General features: G+C 49.6%; 1 protein-coding gene, 1 long non-coding RNA gene and 1 pseudogene across 4 annotated transcripts in view; 2 read left to right on the forward strand and 1 right to left on the reverse strand.

Moving 5' to 3' along the window:
* Positions 1–23826, reverse strand: part of LOC105465821 (phosphatidylinositol 3,4,5-trisphosphate 3-phosphatase TPTE2-like) — a 384743-nt gene that overhangs the window by 189861 nt on the left and 171056 nt on the right.
* Positions 604–8680, forward strand: LOC139358655 (uncharacterized). 3 transcript variants are annotated; one of them, XR_011613841.1, is made up of 4 exons: positions 2943–3217; positions 3319–3454; positions 3740–3888; positions 8081–8680. It is a non-coding gene; the product is annotated as an uncharacterized lncRNA (long non-coding RNA). The 3 variants fall into 3 exon arrangements; XR_011613840.1 differs by lacking the exons at positions 2943–3217; positions 8081–8680 and adding an exon at positions 604–725 and having other exon boundaries at positions 3740–5705; XR_011613839.1 differs by lacking the exon at positions 8081–8680 and having other exon boundaries at positions 2941–3217; positions 3740–5705.
* On the forward strand, positions 10121–23747 carry LOC139358792 (putative inactive beta-glucuronidase protein GUSBP11; annotated as a pseudogene).

Genomic DNA, 23826 nt, shown 5'->3' on the forward strand with positions numbered 1-23826 from the left:
AGTATTGGTCCTCCAGCTGTCACGTCCTCCTGTTCAGCTGAATCCCAGCGATCCTCACTTGGAGTCTGGGTCTCAGAAGGGTGTGGCCCTGGGTTCTTGGCTGGCTGAGCTGGTGCTTTTGCAGCCTCTGGGGCTCTTGTATGTGAGGCCTGACCTGAGTTGCTTCAGGAAACTTTCACCCTGAGGCTGCCTCCTGCTGAACAGCAGAATCTTTGTGTGGAGATCTGGCTGGCCTCCCTGGCCACCATTCCAGGCCTGTCCTCATATTTTTATCCCTCTCATTTTTTCATCTTCCTCACCAAAGAGGTTGCTTTATCTTGTCGGTTTTTTTTTTTTTATGTGGATTCCTGAACCCCATCCAGCCCCTTGTTCCCTCCCCAGCCAGCTCACACTCATTTGTCACAGCTCCTGGGACTCCCGTTGACACATAAAGAACAGCCCCCCACAGTGGACTGTGCTGTTCTGTTTGCACCCTTAAATTTATCGTGCTTACAGAATGCCACTTCTGCAAACGAGTCAAGAAGGGGAAAGTGGCTTGAGGATATGCACCCTTGCTCATCCTCTTTGAAAAGGTAACCAACTCTGATTTCTTTATTCTTTGAGAGGGAAGATCATTCTTGTCACCCAGGCTGGAGTTCAGTGGCACAATATTGACTCATTGCTACCTCCGCCTCCCGGTTCAAGCGATTCTCCTGCCTCGGCCTCCCAAGTAACTTGGATTACAGGTACGTACCACCACGTTCTCCTAATTGGTTTTTTTTTTTTTTTTTTTTTTTTTTTTTTTTTTAGTAGAGGTGAGGTTTCACCATGTTGGTCAGGCTGGTCTTGAACTTTTGACCTCAAGTGATCCACCTGCCTTGGCCTCCCAAAGTACTGGAATTACAGGCATGGGCCACCATGCCTTGCCCCAGTTCTGAATTCTTAAGAAACTCTTGAGAGGTTCTAGGTCAGCACTGATAGACCTGGGTTCTGCAGTGCTGGGTGTGGTGGCTCACACCTGGAATGCTAGCACTTTGGGAGACCGAGGTCAGAGGCTCTCTTGAGCCCAGGCGTTTGAGACCAGTCTGCACAACATAGACCCCATTTCTACAAAAAATTTAAGATTAGTTGTGGCCAGGCAAGGTGGCTGACACCTGTAATCCCAGCATTTTGGGAGGCCGATGTGGGTGGATCACGAGGTCAGAAGTTCGCGTCCAACCTGACCAACATGGTGAAACCTCGTGTCTACTAAGAAAATACAAAAATTAGCTGGGTGTGGTGGTGTGCACCTGTAATCCCAGTTACTCAGGAGGCTGAAGCAGGAGAAGTGCTTGAACCAGGGAGGTAGAGGTTGTAGTGAGTCAAGATCATGTCACTGCACTCCAGTCTGGGTGACAGAGCGAAACTCCATCTCAAAAAACTAAGAAAAATAAAAAATAGGCCGGGCGCGGTGGCTCACGCCTGTAATCCCAGCACTTTGGGAGGCTGAGGCGGGCGGATCACGAGTTCAGGAGATCGAGACCATCCTGGCTAACACGGTGAAACCCCGTCTCTACTAAAAATGCAAAAAATTAGCCGGGCGAGGCAGCGGGCGCCTGTAGTCCCAGCTACTGGGGAGGCTGAGGCAGGAGAATGGCGTGAACCCGGGAGGCGGAGCTTGCAGTGAGCCGAGATCGCGCCATTGCACTCCAGCCTGGGTGACTAAGCGAGACTCTGTCTCAAAAAAAAAAAAAAAAAAAGAAAAAAAAAAGAAAAATAAAAAATAAAATTAGTTGATTATGGTTGTGCTGGCCTGTAGTCCCAGCTTCTTGGGATGCTGAGGTGGGAGGATTGTTTGAGCCCAGTAGGTCAAGGCTGCCGTCTGCCATGATTGCACCACTGCGCTCCCACCTGGGGGACAGAGTGAGGCCTTGTTTCAAAAAAGAACCCTTGCAATGATAGAAATGCCCCATATATGCACTGTGTGAAATGGTGGCCACTAGTTACATATGGCTATTGAGGTCTTGATATATGACTAGAATAGCTGAATTTATTTAGTTTAATTAAATATATATATTTTTTGACACAGCCTTACTCTGTTGCCCAGGCTGGAGTGCAGTGGCATAATCACAGATCATTGCTCAACCTCCTGGGCTCAAATGATCCTACCTCAGTCCCCCAAGTGGCTGGAACCACAGGCATGCGTCACCATACCTGGCTAATATTTAAACTTTTTGTAGAGACTGGGTCTCACTGTGTTGCCTAGGCTGGTCTTGAACTCCTGGGCTCAAGTGATCCTCCTACCTTGACATCCCAAAGTGCTGGGATTACAGACCTGACCTGCCATGCCCAGCCTGGTTTAATTTCATTATACATACATACATACATTTATTTACTTATGATAGGGTCTCATTCTCTTACCCAGGCTGGAGTGCAGTGATGCAAACATAGCTCACTGAAGCTTTGACCTCTGGGGCTCAAGCAGTCCTCCCACCTCAGCCTCCCAAGTAGCTGGGACCCCCAGTGTGTGCCACCATGCTTGGCTAATTTTTGTAGTTTTTGTAGAGATGGGGTCTTGCTATATTTCCCAGGCTGCTCTTGAACTCCTGGGCTCAAGCAGTCCTCCCCCTTCGGCCTCCCAAAGTGCTGAGATGAGAAGCATGGGCCATCATGCCTGGTCCCAAGGCATATTTTTACTTCTTGTGTAGTTCAGCCTTAAGACTGTACCAGCAGATAGAGATGGAAAAGTAAGATGAATGGAATGTCAAATTATATTTATAAATAAAGCAGTTACTAAGTAATGACTTTCTTTTCTTTCTTTCTTTTTTTTTCTTTTTTTTTCTTTTCTTTTTTTTCTTTCTTTCTTTCTTTCAACAGAGTCTCGCTGTTGCCCATGCTGGAGTGCAGTGGCACGATCTCTGCTCACTGCAAGCTCCACCTCCCAGGTTCACAGCATTCTCCTGCCTCAGCCTCCTGAGTAGCTGGGACTACAGGCGCCTGCTACGATGCCCAGCTCATTTCTTGTATTTTTAGTAGAAATGGGGTTTCACCGTGTTAGCCAGGATGGTCTCGATCTCTCGACCTTGTGATCTGCCCGGCCTAAACTTCCCAAAGTGCTGAGATTACAGGGTTGAGCCACCACGCCTGGCCATGTTGTTGTTTTTTTTTTTAATCTCCATTTTATTCTGGGTTAGATCATTCCCTGGCTGTCTTTACCCTAGCATCAGTGAGTCCTGCAGTCAGTACAGCCCCCTGTGAGGTCAGATATTTTCGTCACCATCAAGTGGATCTTTATTTTTTATTTAACATTTACAATTCTGCCAGTTCTGACTCTTAAATTTTCTTTCTCTTGAATTCCAGGATCCATCTCTGATGTTCAGCGAAGACGACCAGAACAGTCTGCCACAGCAGTACCATCTGGGTCTGGATCAAAAATGCAGAAAATACGTAGTTGGAGAGCTCATCTGGAATTTTGCCGATTTCATGACTAACCAGTGTAAGTGGCAGTTTGGCTCATGGGATAATGTACCCGTCCTCATTTTTTCAGGTTGCCTTGCCCTTTCTGGATACTTTGGTTGTAAGAATATTGGAAATAAAGTGAGGAAGCTGGTTTAATCCATGTAGGTCGCGCTGAGGATTTCCTAGGTAAAGGAAGTTGTGCTTAGGAAGTAGGAAAGCAGTCAGGCCCTCATTTCCCAAATACAGTCAAAAAGCAAACAGGAGAGTCTCCTACAGTGAGGTGGACATGGCTAGCTTGCCTTTTTCTTTGTCTATTTCATAGCCAAGGAGGAAGGAAAAACTGGACCTCATTATGGATTTACTTTTGGGATACACTGATTATTCCAGAGGAAGGTACAAAGCCTGAGAAGCTGAAGGTATTTCAGTGTGTTGTATATTACTCACTTGAAAAAGCAGGCTCATCAAACACAGGTGAGTTTCAACGCATCTTGAATATGGCAGTGTTTAAAAGTCTTCAGACCAGGCATGGTGACTCATGCCTGTAATCCCAGCACTTTGGGAGGCCAAGGTGGGAGGATCCCTTGAGGCCAGGAGTTTGAGAGCAGCCTGTCAAGCAGAGCAAGACCTGATCTCCACAAAAAATAAGCACATTAGCTGGGTCTGTGGTGTGTTCCTGTAGTTCCAGCTGCTTGGGAGACTGAGGCAGGCAGATCGCCTGAGCACAGGAGTTGGGGGTTGCAGTGAGCTGTGATTGCACCACTGCACCTGAACCTGGGTGACAGAGTGACACCTGTCTTAAAAAAAAAAAAATGGGTCTTCAAAGACCAGAAGATCTGTGCTGTCACGTTGGGTGACTGCCGGGCTGCAAATTTTGCAATGAATGTTTCCCATTTCTTCTTAGTTTATGGACTTAACACCCTTGGCAGTTTGGTGGGTTGGAGAAGGATATGGTGATGGCGGGAGTTACAATACATTACTTATAGGGGAAGACAGGCTTTTAAAGGTTAACGCTTAAAAGTGAGAAGGGAAAAGGGATGAGTGAATGAACAAGATGAGGTGAGAGGGAAGAGGTAAAGGGAAAAGGAGAACAAGAAGCTCTTCTCTGCATGGCACCTGCGATGAATGGTTTCTGGGGACATCCCTGATGGCAGTTTTGTGGAGATGTGCAAAGATTTCTGTGGTAAGAAATGAGCTGTAGGCCCAGCGCAGTGGCTGACAGCTGTAATCCCAGCACTTTGGGAGGCCAAGAAGGGAGGGTTACCTGAGGTCAGGAGTTCAAGACCAGCTTGGCCAACATGGAGAAACCTTGCCTCTACTAAAAATATAAAAATTAGCCGGGCATGGGGGCAAGTGCCTCTAATCCCAGCTACTCGGCAGGCTAAGGCATGAGAATTGCTTGAACCTGGGAGGTGGAGGTTGCAGTGAGGGAAGATCACGCCATTGCACTCCAGCCTGGGCAACAAGAGCGAAACTCCATGTCATGGAAAAAAAAAAAAAAAAAAAACCAGGGGGACTGGGCGCAGTGGCTCATGTCTATAATCCCAGCTTGATGGGAGGCGGAGGTAGACAGATCAAGAGGTCAGGAGTTTGAGACCAGCCTAGCCAACATGGTGAAACCCCATCTCTACTAAAAGTACAAAAATTGACTGGGCATGGTGGCAGATGCTGGTAATCGCAGACACTTGGGAGGCTTGAACCCAGGAGGTGGAGGTTGCAGTGAGCCGAGATTGCACCACTGCACTCCAGCCTGGGCAACAGAGCGAGACTCCACATCAAAAAAAATAAAATTAAGTGAAGAAGGAGGAGGAGGAAGAGGAAGAAAAAGAAGAAGAAATAGTTAGGTGTGCTGGCTCAGGCCTGTAATCCCAGCAATTTGGGAGGCAGAGGAGGAGCAGGAGGAGGAAAGGAGGAAAAGGAAACAGCCAGGTCAGTCGTGGTGCCTGGTGCCTGTGAGGAGAAGGAGGAGGAGGAGGAGGAGGAGGAGAGGGAGGAGGAGGAAAAAGAAATGGAGGAGGAGGAGAAAGAAACAAACAGCCAGGCCTTGTTTAGTGGCTCATGCCTGTGAGGAGGAGGTCGACGAAAAAGATATGGAGGAGGAGGAGGAAAAAGAAAAGGAGGAAGAAAAAGAAAAGGAGGGCGAAAGAGAAATGGAAGAGGAGGAGGAAAAAGAAATGGAGGAGGAGGAGGAAAAACAAATGAAGGAAGGGGAAGAGGAGGATAAAGAAACAGAGGAGGAGGAGTTCGAGGAGGAGGAGGAGTTGGAGGAGGAGGAGGAGTTGGAGGAGGAGGAGTTGCAGGAGGAGGAGGAGTTGCAGGAGGAGGAGGAGTTGGAGGAGGAGGAGGAGTTGCAGGAGGAGGAGGAGTTGGAGGAGGAGGAGGAGTTGCAGGAGGAGGAGGAGTTGCAGGAGGAGGAGGAGTTGCAGGAGGAGGAGTTGGAGGAGGAGGAGGAGTTGCAGGAGGAGGAGGAGTTGCAGGAGGAGGAGGAGTTGGAGGAGGAGGAGGAGTTGGAGGAGGAGGAGGAGTTGCAGGAGGAGGAGGAGTTGGAGGAGGAGGAGTTGCAGGAGGAGGAGGAGTTGGAGGAGGAGGAGGAGTTGCAGGAGGAGGAGGAGTTGGAGGAGGAGGAGGAGTTGCAGGAGGAGGAGGAGTTGCAGGAGGAGGAGGAGTTGGAGGAGGAGGAGTTGCAGGAGGAGGAGGAGTTGCAGGAGGAGGAGGAGTTGGAGGAGGAGGAGTTGCAGGAGGAGGAGGAGTTGGAGGAGGAGGAGGTGGAGGAGAAGGAGGAGGTGGAGGAGGAGGATGTGGTGGGATTACAGGTGTGAGCCACTGCGCCTGGCTGGAAATCACATCTCATCATGAGATCTGGAGGGCACATACCCGAACCACATTAGCCTTCAAGGGAAATTCCGGGCACCTAGCTATTCTTGAGGAGTAAATTAGCAAGTTGATAAGAAGAAGGTAGTAATTGGCTGGGTGCACTGGCTCACACCTGTAATCCCAGCACTTTGAGAGGTCAAGACAGATAGATCAACTGAGGTCAGGAGTTCCAGATCAGTCTGGCTAACATGGTGAAACCCCATGTCTACTGAAAATACAAAAATTAGCTGGATGTGATAACAGATGCTTGTTATCCCAGCTACTGATGAGGCTAAGGCAGGAGGATTGCTTGAACCTGGGAGGCGGATGGTGCAGCGGGCTTAGATTGGGCCATTGCTCTCCAGCCTGGGAGACAGAGCGAGACTCCATCTCAATAAAAAAAAAAAAAAAGAAAAAGAAAAAGAAAAGAAAAGAAAAGGAAAAAGGTAATAATAGCTCAGAACAATAGACACCCAAGTCGGTTAGAGCCACAAGATATTTGATCCCTTATAGAAAGTAAAGATAATATCTTGACAAATGTCCCTAAGTTGTTTTCGGAAGCGCAGATCTCCACAGGATGAAAAATGGTGACAGCTTTCCCTTCGACCTCAGATAAGGGTGAACGGAGGACTGAACTCTCACTGGCATTCTTTGTTCCAAATTTCTTCCTGAGGGGCCCTGGAGGGAATCACACTCAGGCAAAAACTTAACACCCCTTCTGCTGACCTCAAGGTTTTAGATAAAGCTTTGTTTCCTAGTCAACTGTAAACTGAAGAAATATTTGAAATGGCCAGGTGTGGTGGCTCAGCCTGTAATCCCAGGACTTTGGGAGCCTGAGGCAGGGGGATCACCTGAGGTCAGGACTTTGAGGCCAGCCTGGTTAACATAGTGAAACCGTATCTTTGTTAAAAATACAAAAATTAGCTGGGTGTGGTGGTGAGCACCTGTAATCCCAGCTACTCAGGAGGCTGAGGCAGGAGAATCACTTGAACCAGGGAGGTGGAGGTTGCAGTGAGCCGAGATGGGGCCATTGCACTCCAGCCTGGGTGACAGGGAGAGACTCAAAAAAAAAAAAAAAAAAAAAAAAGAAAGAAAGAAAGAAAGAAAAGAAAAAGGAAGGCATCTTCTCTGGCACCCTTTAGTGTTTTTTTCTATGTTTTATTTTTTTGTTTGAGATGGGGTTTCGCTCTGTCACCTGGGCTGGAGTGCAGTGGCACAATCTTGGCTCACTGCAACCTCTGCTTCCCAGGCTTCATCAATACTCCTGCCTCAGACTCTCATGTACCTGGGATGATAGGTGTGTGCGAGACCTCCGGGGTAATTTTTTTTTTTTTTTTTTTTGTATTTCTTGTAGAGACAGTGGTCTCATTATGTTGTCCAGGCTGGTCACAACTCCTGGGCTCAAGTCATCCTCCTGCCTCCCCCTCCCAAAGTACTGGGATTGCAGGTGTGAGCCACCAAGCCCATCCTGAATTACTGATTTTTACATACTGTATAAACTTTTGCATCCTACTTGTTCTTACTTTTGTTAAATGTGGCCTAAAGCTGCCTCATAAACAGCGAACTATATCCTAATTTAAGCATGTAAGCATTTCACTAAAGGAATATACAAGTAAAATTTTAAAGAAAGAAAATAAGAAAAAGTGCATAAACATTTGGGAAAAAGCCTTTAGGCCTTGTCAGTTTGTAGAATGTATTTATTTTCACTATGCTGGGGACTCCATTTCCAGTATTAAGGTCCATTCCCAGAAGGTGGATTTGGCGAGCATGAGAAAAGGGGTGGGGGAGTAATCGTACAAACAATTGTGTCCAGTCCAGGTTCCTAGGACCAGAGGGACCCCTCTGTATGGCAGAGGCACCCGACAGCCGTAATTGATGTGTACCCTCAGAATGACTTTATGGTCGAAGAAGAAAGTGTGTTCGGAGCCCCAAGCTAAGGAATCAGGAGTGGCAAGATCCTGGAAGGATGCCAACCTGTGAAACTCTGAGTCAAGAGGTCAAGCTGGGCACTTGGTTTCTCAGGTCGACCGCTTGGCCCTCTTCCAAGTTGTACTTTCCTTCTTTCCTTTACCTCCTGTTCTAAAGTTTTTTAATAACAATTTTTTTTTAATACTATCTCACTCTATAGCCCAGGCTGGAGTGCTGTGGCTCAATCTCATCTTACTGCAACCTCCATCTCCCAGGTTCAAGAGATTCTCCTGCCTCAGCCTCCCAAGTAGCTGGGATTACAGGCACTCACCATCATGCCCAGCTAATTTTTGTATTTTTAGTAGAGACATGGTTTTACCATGTTGGCCAGGCTGGTCTCGAACTCCTGATCTCAGGTGATCCACCCGACTCAGCCTCCCAAAGTACTGGGATTACAGGCATGAGCCACCACGCCTGTTCCTGGCCTGCTTTTTAAAAAAATTTTACTCCTTGCCTCTATCTGGTATCTACCTTGTGACCCTCAGTCAAATTATTTCTTCTGAGGAGGCAAGAATTGAGGTTGTTTCAGTTGTGTATGGATTCACCACCGGGAACTCGGATACCTTCCACCTGTAACAGGTCGAGGATGCTAGGTGAAAATGTGATGGAAGCTGCATGCTTTTCACAAATGTAGTGGTTCTCATGTCCAGCCACAGCCACTGCACCTGTGTGAAAGTCCCCTGAATAAACCTACGTCTTTTTTACTGTCTCCAGATCTCTTCCAGATTCCTTCTACATGGTGCCTTCCCTACTGGAGTAAAGTGGGGTCCCGCAGGGCACCCTCTCCCTGCAATTTTTTTTTTTTTTTTTTTGAGATAGATTCTTGCTCTGTCACCCAGGTTGGACTGCAGTGGTGCGACCTCGGCTCACTGCAACCTTCGCCTCCTGGGTTCAAGTGAGTCTTCAGCCTCAGCCTCCTGAGTAGCTGGGATTACAGGCGCCTGCTATCATGCCTGGCTCCTTTTTTTTTTAGTATTTTCAGTAGAGAGGGGGTTTCGCCATGTTGGCCAGGCTGGTCTCGAACTCCTGGCCTCAAGTGATCCGCCCACCTCAGCGTCCCAAAGTGCTGGGATTACAAGCGTGACCCACTGCACCTGGCCTCTCTGCCTGTATCTTCATGTATCTTCAAAGCCAAGAAGGAGCTTCTGTCCCCTTGGTTAGGGTCGGGGTCCCAGAGGTCCTGGATCAAGGCTACGGCCGCCTCCCAAGGAGATGCATCCCTGCAAGAGGCTCCATCCCGGAGTCATGGAAGAGGCTCCTCTGGGGCCTGCTCCAATTCCTGCTGGGGAAAGCAAGTGGAGGTGCCCCTTGAAGAAACGGGGATGCCACCAATCTCAGGGGTTCTGTCCTGGCCTGGGGCCCTGGATCGTCCAGCCTCTGCTGGGATGGGAAGCAGACGACTCCCTTCTTGGCTGGAGCTGAGGGTGGGGGTCTCGCTTCCCCAAAGGCCTAGCCCTGGATTCCAGCCACAGGTCCTCCTGGGCAGCACCTGGCGCCGCCCCGCCCCTCCAGGCCTGGCACGCGCCCTCAACAAATATGGCGCCGACGGCGTCAGGCGCGTCACACCGCAGGCGCGTCACACGACAGGCCCGCAGGGCTTCCCCCGGGCGGCTCTCATCCCCTCAGACTGGTGCCAAGACAGGGAGCGGGAGGTATGACCTGGCTGGTGGCGGTGTCCTGGGCGGCTCTCAGCAGCTGTTGTGTGGCTGCCCACAGGCGCTGCTGGGCGGGATTCTGTACACCCGGGAGAGCCCCTCGGGGGAGGGCAAGGAGCTCCACGGCCTCTGAAGCTTCCCAGCGGACTTCTCCGACAACCGACGCCGGGGCTTCCAGGAGCAGATGTTGGGGCGACCGTTGGGAGGCGCCCGGAAGCCCGGCGTTGGGAATGGCGAAAGCCCCGGCGCCCTGCACTCTCCTTCACCTGAGTGCCCGGGAGCTGAGGGCCCTGAGGAGGTTAAAGGTCAACGGGCTTGGGGGCGCGGGGTTGGAGGACGGGGGAACCGGGGGGACTAGGGGGACCGGGGAGGGCCAGGGCGGAGGAGGCGGGAGGAGGAGGAAGCGCTCCTGTCCAGCCACGTCGGGAGGCGATAGCTGAGCCCGGGCAGTGTACTCTCTTTTATTTTTAATTTTTGAAATGTTTTTGAGACTGGGTTTGACCCTGCCGCCCAGGTTGGAGCGGAATGGCGCAATCCTAACTTCTGAGCTCAAGCGATTCTCCCGCCCTAGCTTTGCAAGTTAGCTGGGGCCCCCATACCTAATTTAAAAAAAAAAAAGAGAGAAAGAAAGAAAAGAAACTTGGTCGGGCTTGGTGGTTCACGCCTGTAATCCCAGCACCTTGGGAGGCCGAGGCGGGCGGATCACCTGAGGGGAGGAGTTCAAGACCACCCCGGCCAACGTGGTGAAACCCGCTCTCTACTAAAAATAGAAAAGTTAGCCAGGTGTGGTGATGAGCACCTGTAATCCCAGCTACTTGGGAGGCAGAGGCAGGAGAATTGCTTGAACCAGGAAGGCGGAGGTTGCAGTGAGCCGAGATCAAGCCACTGCACTCCAGCCTGTGCGACAGACTGAGACTCTGTCTCAAAACAAAAACCAACTTTTTGGTTTGTTTTGTTTTTTAAGATACAGCGTCTCAGTACGTTCTCCAGGCGAACTCCTGACCTCAAGCCATCCTCCCACGTTGACTTCCCAAAGCGCTCATTACAGGCATGAGCCACCAGACACTCGTCAGGCCTGAGGGGCAGGCCCTGCACAGAGCTGGGCCCAGGGATCAGGAGGACGGGACAGTTTAGACATTCTGAGGTTGGCTCTGCCGAGAGGGGAAGGTAGCTTGGTTTTCAGGGTTCAGATAGAGGACAGACAGTGACATCAGACCAAGGACGCCACCCCTGTTGCCCTCCTGACTTGGAATGTGGTCAGCAGAGAAGTGGGATCCGGTGAGGTCTGGGCCGCATTTGCCTGTTCTACCTCCTCTTTTTCTTTGTCTTTTTTTTTTTGAGAGAGAGTCTCGCTGTGTCACCCAGGCTGGAGTGCGATGGCATGATCTTGGCTCACTGCAGCCTCTGCCTCCTGGGTTCAAGCGATTCTCCTGCCTCAGCCTCCCGAGTAGCTGGGACTACAGGCGCCTGCCACCACTCCTAGTTAATTTTTGTATTTTTAGTAGAGATGCGGTTTCACCATATTGGCCAGGCTGGTCTCGAACTCCTGACCTTGTGATCCGCCTGCCTCTGCCTCCCAAAGTGCTGGGATTACAGGTGTGAAGCACCGTGCCCAGCCTACATCCTCTGTTACTGACTTTGTGGTATTCAGTACAAGAGAAAGAGAGGAGAGGGCTGGCTGCTGGCATGGGCCTCACTCACAGTGTCCTAAGCAAACTCCCCCATCCCCCTAACCAGCCTTCCTCCCTGTGACAGGCAGTGGGTCATTTGCATCTTAGTCACAGGTCTGAACTTTCTTGCCTCAGGCTGCGATGTGCGCCTGGGTTCACCCCTGTCTCCGGAGATACTGGGTGCTATCCGCTCCAACGAGGATCTCCTGGCCCCACTGGTCCAGGTGTACAACCTGCCCTGGCAGTGGACCTGTCGTCAGCAGGTTATCTGTCTTTTCCACCAGGAGTCCCCGCCATGTGTCAGAGCTTGTGCTAGGCCTGGGGGCACAGCTGTGCAGCACACTGGTCCCAGATGCCTTTGGGGGCCTAGGAGCTGAGCCCAGCCCTTCTCTTTGCAGTCGGGCCCCACCTTGGACATACCGGTTCTCTGCATCTTCAATGACATCAGCCAGGACTGGGCATTTTGTCAGCTGGGTGTGGTATGAATGGGAGGTGACCCTGCTGAAGCGATGGATCCAGGACCTGTACACAAGAGTGGTACTGAGGATTGGCAGTGCCCACTTCTATGCCATTGTGGTCAGTGTAGCCATTAGCAGGCAGGGCGGGTGGGTGGCCACAGCTGCTGAACAGCCTGGGACCCTCAGATTCCACCCACAGCCTCTCTCCTGGGTTGGGACAGTGGGGGGCCTTACCCTGCCCTGGGGGCTGTGCCCTGTGTAGGGGGATAGGTGGCCTGATCTACCCCACTGGGAAGTCTTTCTTCCCATCTGGCTGGCAGGCCCCTGAGCCCCATGCTGCGGGTTATGTGAGGGGGTGCCCGATAGCAGAGCCCCTCCTTATGCCCCGACCTGCCACCCCCTCCCCATATCTCCTATGTCTGCAGTGGGTGAATGGTGTCCACACGCTAGAGCATGAAAGGGGCTACCTCCCCTTCGAGGCTGACAGCAGCAGCGTGTTCCCGGTGGGGCCCCTGCCCTCCCGCCTCTGCTTCACTGTCGCCATCAACAGCACGCTCACCCCCCAACCCTGCCACTAGGGACCATCCGTACGTGACTGACACGTCCAAGTGGGTACCATCCTGCCTCCACTGCACGCACCCACCTTCCCGCCCCACCCTGTGGTCTTCCTGCCAGGGACAGGGTGGCCTTCGCAGAGAGGAGGCCCTGATCTGGGGGGCATGTGAACTGAGGGCAAAAGACCCGTGGCAAGGGCCCAGCGAACCACAGTCCTCCCGTCCTAGGTATCCCAAGGGTTACTTTGTCCAGAACACAGACTTTGACTTCTTCAAGTACGCGGGACTGCAGCGGTCTGTGCTTCTGTACAGGACACCAACTACCTGCATCGATGACATCAACATCACCACCGGCGTGGAGCGAGACAGTGGTGACGGCTTCTGGTAGGATCCTCCCTCAGCGGGGCCCACGGTGGCTCTGTTTGTTCCCTATTTGGAAAACTCTCCCAGGAAAAAGGTTCTCCCGGCATCTCTAAACCTTCACAGGTTCCCATCCATCTACGAAGCTAAAATCCAGGCTGTCTGAGTGCGCACGGGCTCCCGAGATCACTCATGTGGTTGATCTCACTTGGAGAAGAGGGGTCTGGCCTAACGTCACATAGCTCAGGGTGGCACTCCTGTCCCTTCCCCACGGTGCTGCTCTCACTCTCTCTCCCCTTGTTACACATTGTGCTCAAGGAACAGGCAGCTTTGGAGGGCCGGGTGCGGTGGCTCACGCCTGTCATGCCAGCTGTTTGTAAGGAGGACTTGGTAGGAGGATCACTTCAGGCCAAGAGTTCAAGACCAGCCTGGGCAACATAGTGAGACCATCACCCCAAAAAATTAAAAAAATTCGCCAGGCATGGTGATATGTGCAGGTAGTCGCAGCTACTGAGGCAGGAGAATCAGTTGAGCAAGGGAGGTCAAGGGTGCAGTGAGCTGTGACCGCGTCACTGCACCCTGGTCTGGGCAACAGAGGGAGACCCTGTCTTTTTTGTTGTATTTGTTTTTGAGCTGGAGTCTCACTCTGTAGGAGCCCAAACTGGAGGACACTGGTGCATTCTTGGGTTCACTGCAACCTCCGCCTCCCAAGTTCAAGTGATTCTCCTCCCTCAGCCTCCCGAGTAGCAGCGATTACAGGCACCTTCCACCGTGTCCAGCTAATTTTTGTGTTTTTTTTTTAGTAGAGCCAGAGTTTCACCATGTAGGCCTGGTTGGTCTTGAACTCTTGACCTCAGATGACTCACCTGCCTCGGCCTCCCAAAGTGCAAGGATTACAGGTGTGAGCTACCGTGCCTGACTGGGATACCCTGTTTTTAGGGGGGGAAAAATTATTTATTTATTTTTAATATATCTTTTTCCTTTTGTGAGATGAGGCCTTAGACTGTCGCCCAAGCTGGATGGCAGTGGTGCAATGATTGACAGGTGTTTTGGGTCCGCAGTTGTAAGTTTCAAAGAATTTAGGCTAGGTGTGGTGGCTAATGCCTGTCATCCCAGCTCTTTCGGAGGCCACGGGGGGCGAATTGCTTGAGCTCAAAGGTTTGAGACCAGCCTGGGCAACATAGTGAGACCCTGTTTCAAAAAGAAGAAATAATTAAAATAAATAAAGAACTTAAATAAGAATCACACAGCAAAGGTGATGCAGCATAGAGCAATTTATGTAACAGGAAAAGTATTTTGCAAGTGAAGTGCAGAATAGCCTGCGCACAGTTGCTCACACCTGTAATCCCAGCACTTTGGGAGACTGAGGTGGGTGGATGACCTGAGGCCAGGAGTTCTAGACCAGCCTGGCCAATATGGTAAAGCCCCATCTCAAACTCTGTCTCCAAAAGAAAAAAAGACAGTGAGTTGTGGCACACACCTGTAATCCGAGCTACTTGGGAGACTGAGGCAGGAGAATCGTTTGAACCCAGGAGGCAGAGGTTGCAGTGAGCCAAGATCGTCCCACTGCACTGCTGGGCATGGTGGCAGGTGCCTGTAATCCCAGCAACTGGGGAGGCTGAGGCAGGAGAATAGTTTGAACTCAGTGATGAGAGGTTACAGTGAGCCGAGATGGAGTCACTGCACTCCAGCAATCCTGAGGAGGCTTAAGAACTAAACATAGTATGGTCTCCTGGATGAGATCTTGGGACAGGAAAAGAACATTATGGGAAATAGTAAAGAAATCTGAATCAAGATGAACCTTAGTTAATAATAATATATCAGTATTGGTTTACTGGGACCGGGGATGGTGACTCACATCCTAGCACTTTGGGAGGCTAAGATGGGAAGATCTTGAGGTCAGGAGTGTGAGACTAGCCTGGGCAACATAGCGAGACTACATCTCTCTAAATTTTCTTTTCTTTTACTTAGTCAGCATGGTGGTATGCACTTATAGTCCCAGCTGCTAGGGAGGCTGAGGAGGGAGAATTGCTTGAGCCCAGGAGTTTGACGCTGCAGTAAGGTGTGACTGTGCCACTGTGCTCCAGCCTGGTCCAATTTTTCATTAAAAATTTTTTTTTCTTTGAGATGGGGTTTCACTCTTGTTGCCCAGGCTGGAGTGCAATGGCGAGATCTCAGCTCACTGCAACCTCCGCCTCCTGGTTTCAAGTGATTCTTCTGCATCAGCCTCCTGAGTAGCTGGGATTACAAGCGTGCCCCACCACTTCCGGCTAATTTTGTATTTTTAGTAGAGACCGGGTTTCTCCATGTCGGTCAGGCTGGTCTTGAACTGCTGACCTCAGGTGATCTGCCTGCCTCGGCCTCCCAAAGTGTTGTGACTATAGGCATGAGCCACCGCGCCCGGCCTTAAATTTTTTTTTTTTTTTTTTTAACTAAAACAAGGTCTCACTGTGTATCCCAGGCTAGTCTTGGACTCCAAGACTCAAGTAATCCTCCCACTTTGGCTTCCCAAAGTGCTGGGTTCATAGGTGTGAGGTACCATGCCCAGCCAGGTTTTTTAACTGTAGCAATTTACCATAGTAATTTAAGATGTTCATAAGAAGGAAGCCAGGTACGAGGGTATGTGTGAACTTAGTGCTGTCTTGGCAATTTGTCTGTAATTCTAAAACTGTTTTAAAATTAAAAGTTTACTCAACTTCCCAATGTGCTGCTAAAGAAAAAAATAATAATAACATTAAAAGTGTTTTATTTTGAAAATATTTCTTATATTTTTTTTGAGACAGGGTCTCACTCTGTCACCCAGGCTGGAGTGCAGCAGTGCCAAAGTCTTGTTATGCTGCTCAGGCTAGATTCTAACTCCTGTGCTCAAGCAATTCTCCTGCCTCAACCTCCTGAGCAGCTGAGACTACAGCTTGTGCCACCACAGCCAGCCAAAAAGTTTCTTTTTTTAAAAAAGAGAGGGCTTAGGACTTCCTGGAGCACAGACTTCAAATAGCAGTTGAGTCCACCATTGTGCTCCCTTCTCTCTGGATCTTTCTTCCTGAGTGCCTGTGAAAAACAAGCTTTGGCCCTGCCTGTGCGGCTCCAGCCCACCGGTGATTGTCGTTTCCTGACGGCCAGTCCTGTGGACTCTGGGCTTGCTTAGCCAACCCCACAAATGCAGAAGCCAAGGTTTTACCAATCTATCTATCTATCTAGATGTATGTCTATATATAGCTTTTTTGTTTGTTTGTTTGTTTGTTAGAGATGGAGTCTAGCTTTGTCACCCAGGCTGGAGGGCCCTGGCGCGATCTCGGTTCACTGCAATCTGTGCCTCCTGGGTTCAAGCAATTCTCCTGTCTCAGCCTCCCGATTTGCTGGAACTACAGGCCTACACCACCACACCTGGCTAATTTTTGTATTTTTATTAGAAACAGAGTTTCATCATGTTGGCCAGGCTGGTCTCAAACTCCTGACGTTAGGTGATCTGCCTGCCTCAGCCTCCCAAAGTGCTGGGATTACAGGCTTGAGCCACTGTGCCCGGCCAGAAGCCATCCGTTTCTATATCTATGCAGATGTGTGTCACTATATGTTTATGTATCTCTGAATCTGTGTATCTCTCTTACTGGTTCTGCTTCTCTGGTTTGAACCCTAACACAACTATTTTTTTTTTCTTTTTTTGAGGCGGAGTCTCGCTCTGTCGCCCAGGCTGGAGTACAGTGGCACGATCTCGGCTCACTGCAAGCTCCGCCTCCCGGGTTCCCGCCATTCTCCTGCCTCAGCCTCCCGAGTAGCTGGGACTACAGGCGCCGCCACCACGCCCGGCTAATTTTTTTGTATTTTTAGTGGAGACGGGGTTTCATTGTGTTAGCCAGGATGGTCTCGATCTCCTGACCTCGTGATCCGCCCGTCTCGGCCTCCCAAAGTGCTGGGATTACAGGCTTGAGCCACCGCGCCTGGCCTGTTTTTTTTTTTTTTTTGAGTTGGAGTCTTGCTCCGTCACCCCAGCTGGAGTACAGTAGTGTTATCTCTGTTCATTGCAACCTCCGCCTCCTGGGCACAACTAGTATTTTATACTCTTAGGAATTCAAATGTTTTTCAAAAGATCAAACTACATATTTAAATACATATCCAATACAAACTTTTGAAATGATATTATGAAGCATTAAGTAAAATTCTACATTATTAGGCCAGGGACGGTGGTTTATGCCTATAATCCCAGCACTTTGGGAAGCCAAGGCGAGCAGATTGCTTGAGCTCAGGAATTTGACACCCCCCTGGGCAACATAGCAAGACCCTGTCTCCACAAATATAGAAAAATGAGCTGGGCATGGTGGTGCGTGCCTGTGGTCCCAGCTGTTTGGGAGGCTGAGGTGGGAGAATCACTTGACCCTAGGAATTTGAGGCAGCAGGGAAGCATGATTGAGCCATTGCACTCCAGCCTGGGTGACAGAGTGAGACCCCATCCCACCGCCCAAAAAAAGTTAACATCATTATATAATTGTACTCTAAATTATTAGCAAAATGAAAGAAAATTAAGTATTATTTAAAAATAGGCGAGGTGCAGTGGCTCATACCTATAATGCCAGCACTCTGGGAGGGCAAAGCAGGTGGATCACCTGAGGTCAGGAGTTCGATACCAGCCTGGCCAACATGCTGGAACCCCATTTCTACTAAAATTGCAAAAATTTGCCCCGTGTGGTGGTGCGTGCCTGTAATCCCAGCTACTCAGAAGGCTGAGACAGGAGAATCGCTTGAACCCAGGAGGCGAATGTTGCAGTGAGCTGAGATGGAGCCACTGCCCTCCAGCCAGGGTGAAGGAGTGAGACTCCGTCTCAAAAATAAATTAATAAATAAATAGCTAAACTTTGGTTCGAATGGACATAAAGATGGAAATAACAGACATTGGGAACTCCAAAGGTGGGGAGGGAAGGAGCGGAAAGGGTTGAAAAACTGCTCGTTGGGTACTATGGTCAGTGTTTGGGTGATGGGTTCACTAGAAGCCCAAACCTTAGCATTTTGCAGTGTACTCATGGAACACACCTGCACATGTGCCCCATGCATCTAAAGTTTAATACAATAAAAATAATGAACTTAGTGCAAAAGACAATTGTAGACGTTTAATCATAAAACACTTAAGATAAAATAGCACTGATTTTTTGTTTTGTTTTGTTTTGTTTTGTTTTTTTCAGGCAGTCTCATTCTGTCACCCAGGCTGGAGTGCAGTGGTGAGATGTCAGTTCACTGCAACCTCTGTCTCCTGAACTCAAGCAATTCTCGTGCCTCAGCCTCCCCAGTAACTGAGATTACAGGCGCATACCGTCCGCCTCCTGGGTTCAAGTGATTCTCTTGCCTCAGCCTCCCGAGTAGCTGGGACTACAGGCACCCGCCATCACGCCTGGCTAATTTTTTTGTATTTTCAGTAGAGACGGGGTTTCACCATGTTGGCCAGGATGGTCTTGCTCTCCTCACCTCATGATCCGCCCACCTCAGCCACTATAGCCTTGAAATCCTGGGCTCAAATAATCATCCTGACTCAGCCTCCTGGATAGCTGGGGCTACAGGTGTGTATCATCGTGCCCAGCTTTTTTTTTTTTTTTTTGACTTTTTCTGCAGAAACAAGCTCCTGCCATGTTGCCTGGACTGGTCTCCAATTCCTGACCTTAAGTGATCCTCCCACCTCAGCCTCCCAGTGTTGGCATTACAGGCATAAGCCACTGTGCCAAGCCTTTTATCACATCTTGAAGTCAGTAAGACGTGGATCATCTTGTCTGGCCGGGCACGGTGGCTCATGCCTGTAATCCCAGCACTTTGGGAGGCAGAGGCGGGCAGATCACGAGGTCAGGAGATCGAGACCATCCTGGCTAACGCAGTGAAACCCTGTCTCTACTAAAAACACAAAAAATTAGCCAGGGTGGTGGTGGGTGCCTGTTGTCCCAGCTGCTTGAGAGGTTGAGGCAGGAGAATGGCGTGAGCCCAGGAGGCAGAGCTTGCAGTGAACCAAGATCACACCAATGAACTGCAGCCTATGCAACAGAGCGAAGAGACTCTGTCTCAAAAAAAAAAAAAAAAAAAAAAAAAAGTGGATTATCTCATAGACCAGAGATTTCAGAACAAGCCAGTATTTTGGCTATTCTTGGCCCTTTGCATTTTTTTTTTTTTTCTTTGAGACAGAGTTTTGCTCTTTTTGCCCAGGCTGGAGTACAATGGTGCAATCTCAGCTCACTGCAACCTCTGCCTCCCAGATTCACGTGTTTCTCCTGTCTCAGCCTCCTGAGTAGCTGGGATTACAGGCAGGTGCCACTACACTTGGCTAACTTTTTTGTGTTTTTATAGTAGAGACGGGGTTTGCTGTGTTGGCCAGGCTGATCTGGAACTCTTGACCTCAGGTGATTCACCTGCCTCTGCTTCCTAAAGTTTTGTGATTACAGATGTGAGCCACCACACCCAGCCTGCATTTTCATATAAATTTAGAATTAGCCGGGCATGGTGGCAGACATCTTTAATCCTAGCACTTGGAGAGACTGAGGTGGGAGGATTGCTTGAGCCCAGGAGTTTGAGGCTTCAGTGAGCTGTAATTGCACCACTATACTCCAGCTTAGACAACAGAGCAAGACGCTTTCTAAAAACAAAATTAGAATCAGCTTGTCAGTATTTATTAAGAAGTATGTTGAGATTCATCCTAATGATGACTGTTTGTTTTAAAAAAAAAAAAAGCGCTGGACGCAGTGGCTCACATCTGTAATCCCAGCACTTTGGGAGGCCGAGGCAGGCAGGTCACAAAGTCAGGAACTCGAGACCATTCTGGCTAAAACCATGAAGCCCCATCTCTACCAAAAATACAAAAGAAAAAAAGAAAGCCGGGTGTCGTGGGGGGCACCTGTGGTCCCAGCTACTTGTGAGACTGAGGCAGGAGAGTGGCGTGAATGCGGGAGGCAGAGCTTGCAGTGAGCCCAGATTGTGCCACTGCACTCCCGCCTGGGTGACAGAGCGAGACTCTGTCTCTAAATAAATAAGTAAATAAATAAATAAGAAAAGAAAGAAATCTGTTTGGATTTTGATAAGAATTACATGTAATCTACAAATCACTTTGAGGAGAACTGATGTTTATGATACTGAGTATTCCAATCCATGAACATGGTATATTTCTCCAGACTCACACAAATATTAATGAATGCAAAAGAAAACATCAGAATGGTAGGGTTTTTGATTCAGAGAACACCCATGGGAATGTCGTTCTGGCATTACTTGCCTTCTAAGGGCTGCCTCTGCTCCTTACTTCCTTTTTCTAGGTTGCTCGATTATTAGGTGAACTTGTCATATGCCCAGTGCTGATTGATTCAGGGGAACGCACCTGCCCAGGCCAGTCCAATAAATGTCCTTACACAAATTTTTCGAACGGAGACTGAAGGAGAGTTGAACCAGGCTCTCTGATTGCAAAATATAAAATTTAGGAGCTCCCTGTAACCATGCTTCAGATTATGTGAACTAGAGGATTGCGGGAATTGCTGAGATAAAAGGACAAATCTCAAAGAAATGGAGACATGACAAGAGAAGAGAGTGGTGTTTGAGTCTCTGGCTCCACAGAGTTCTTAAGGCCAATGAGTTCTGAGAGATAGTCAGAACTATCTTGTTTATGAATTCCATGAGACAGTCCATAAATCTGTCTTTAGGCTTAAGCTAGTTTGAGTGGGGTTTCTGTCACTTGGAACGAGTCCTGACTACTGCAGTGGAGTGGAGTTAAAAGGTATAACCTCAATAGGTGAGCTAGCTCACTTTAAAAGCCTTCCAGTTTGAATTACACTCCATTCCCTCTGGTGCCCCTAGAAAGAGCCTTCTCTAACACAGGCCTGGAACCAGCAGACATGCTTTTGTTTTTTTTCTTTGCAGGAATTTTACTGCCTTGGTTTGGGACAGATTATCAGAGGTGGGCACCGTTATCTTCTCTTTCATGCAGGATTTATCACTTGTAAATATTTGTCTTATGTTTGGATGCTACATTTTGGTTAGAATTTAATGATCATGTCTCTCATCAAGATTACCCACATGATCACCCTAAGGCTGTTGTAAGCCTGACAAGTACTCCATATGTCAAGATGTCAAGTGCAACCCAAAATAAGATGTAAGCACCAAATGGGACTGAGAGAGAAATGCTAGAAATCTTCACCCTTTCTGCCTTTCTTGATAATAACCATGCATGCTGTGAGGGAAATAGTGTTACAGTGATAGAAAGGTAAGGTTCTGAAATTTGAAGAGATTGGAGGCCAGGTGTGGTGGTTCATGCCTGTAATCTCAGCATTTTGGGAGGCCAAGGTGGGTGGATTGCTTGTATGCAGGAGTTCCAGATGAGCTGGGCAACATTGTGGGACCCCATCTCTAAAAATAAAAATTAAAAAAAACTAACTGGGTGTAGTGGCTCACGCCTATAATCCCAGCTACTCATGAGGCTGAGATGGGAGGATCGCTTGAGGAGGTCAAGGCTGCAGTGAGCTGTGATCATGCCACTGCACTCCAGCCTGGGTGACAGAGTAAGACCCTGTCTTCAAAAAAAAAAAAAAAAGGATTGGAGGGAAGAATTTTTGAAGATACTGTGGTGCAGGGAAAGGGCGTGCTGTGTATATGCAGATGGTCCTCAGCTTTCCAAACTTAACTCTGGAACAGGCTACCTTTCATACATTTTATATACTGTATACTGACAGACCCAACACACTTTTCAGAGGACACATTTGAGCCTTTTTGTTTTTTTTTTTTTTAATGTTTTTAAGACAGAGTCCTGCTCTGTCACCCAGGCTGGACTGCAGTGGCACAATCTTGGCTCACTGAAACCTCTACCTCCTGGGTTGAAGTGATTCTCCTGCTTCAGCCTCCCAAGTAGCTGGGACTGTAGGTGTGTGCCACCACGCTCAGTCTGGGCAAGCAGCCCCAAGAACCCAGCCGATGTGAAGGGTCCTGTGGTTGGGCTGGTGGGACGGGGTCAACGGCAGAGCCCCAGGGTTTGTCTGGGTGGAGCCCGTGCTTCACCAGGAGAGGTGAGTGGGCCAGGTGTCCCAGGGGACAGGAAGCTCCAGGCCATGCCAGGCTTAGGCCTCCCCACACCCTGCCAGGACAGTTTTGTGTGCTGTGGGAGAGACCCCTAGATTCCAAACTTAGACTCCAGAAACCAAGAAGGAGGGAGCACAGCCTGCTGTGGGTACACACAGGGAAACTGAGGCTGCAAAGGAAATGACTGGGCCAGGACACCTGGCAAAGGTGACTTGGGAAGTCCCCTAGGAAGGTGGAGGGTTGTCTGCTCTCCAGAGGGCTCTAGTGGAAAGGAGGGAATTAAGAGGGAGGGAGAGACCCTGGGTGGACCAGATGGCCACACCATGAACCCTCCCAGAGACTTTAGACAGAGAGAGGTGCTCCACAGCACCCCACGCTACCTCTGCCATCTCTCACCCCCTCCTCTGTCCACACAGATCAGCCCAAGGCCATCCGCTCAGTCACTGTTTCCGCCATCTTCTGAGGAGATGCAAGCCAACAAGGCCACACTGGTGTGTCTCATGAGTGACTTCTATCCGGGAATCTTGACAGTGACCTGGAAGGCAGATGGTACCCCCATCACCCAGAGCGTGGAGATGACTGTGCCCTCCCAACAGAGCAACAAATACGTGGCCAGCGGCTACCTGAGCCTGACGCCCAAGCAGTGGAGATCCCACAACACCTTCAGCTGCCAGGTCACGCATGACGGGAGCACCGTGGAGAAAGACAGTGGCCCCTGCAGAATGTTCATAGGTTCCCAACCCTCACCCCACCCACAGGGGCCTGGAGCTGCAGGATCCCAGGGGAGAGGTCTCTCTGCATCCGAAGCCATCCAGCCCTTCTCCTTGTACCCAGAAAACCCTCAAACATCCTTTGTCAACCAGAAATCCTGCTCCCTCTCTTCATTTCTTATCTCTCATACAATTTGATGCTTCTCCTGGGTGCTCAGTGTGGCGTTGGGGGAATCCTGGCACCAGTGGGAAAGCAGCCTGGAGGAGAGGATCACAGGCTCCCAGGCGTGTCCCCTGGGGAAATAGGCCAGGATAGGAGGAGTCGGCTCACTGAACACCGGTCCATTCATTCTCTCCCACCTCCCCTTCCTCCTTGCAGCTCACCCTCCAACTCGCTGCCTGTGTTCTGGAGGGAGCTATTTCTGGCTGAGCCTCCAGATACACCCTCTGTCTCTGTCCTGGTCTGGACCTTCCCCTGACCCACAGCCTCTCTTTCCTCAGCCTGGAAATCCTACTCTAGGCCTGGATTCCCTGTGCTTCTGGCTCTGGCCCCTGGAATGCCGTCCTTCCTCTCTGCCCAACTCCCCACCCCCAAGGGCTGGACTGTCTAGGATGCTCCCACACCATCAAATTCATGAGCTCTTAAATTTGGAGCCCACTTTGATTTTTCACCTGACAGCAGGTTCAGAGGTGTGAGAAAAATAGGAGGAAGTCAGGAAGGAAACACACATGAAAGGCCTGCAAGAGGCTCAGGACACTTGTAAAAGATAGGCTGTGAGCTCCCCAGGAACCAGTGCAAGAACGGCAATAGGTGCTCCATCATTTCTTTCTTTCTTTTTTTTTAGATGGAGTCTCGCTCTCGCCCAGGCTGGAGTGCAATGGCACGATCTTAGCTCACCATAACCTCTGCCTCCCCAGTTCAACGAGTTCTCCTGCCTCAGCCTCCTGAGTAGCTGGGATTACAGATACATGCTACAACACCCAGCTAATGTTTGTATTTTTATTAGAGACAGGTTTTCACAATTGTTCAGGCTGGTGTGCTCCATCATTTCTAAGAGATTAAACAAGTGTTTGCTTGAAGGAAGTTGGTGTTTTCAATGCTGAGGCCAGGCAGCTCATCATAATTAAAAGTGGGGATGTGTTTTACCCAAGGCCTCACTACT

Source organism: Macaca nemestrina, chromosome 15 (genome assembly GCF_043159975.1).
Source record: "Macaca nemestrina isolate mMacNem1 chromosome 15, mMacNem.hap1, whole genome shotgun sequence".
NCBI lineage: Eukaryota > Metazoa > Chordata > Mammalia > Primates > Cercopithecidae > Macaca > Macaca nemestrina.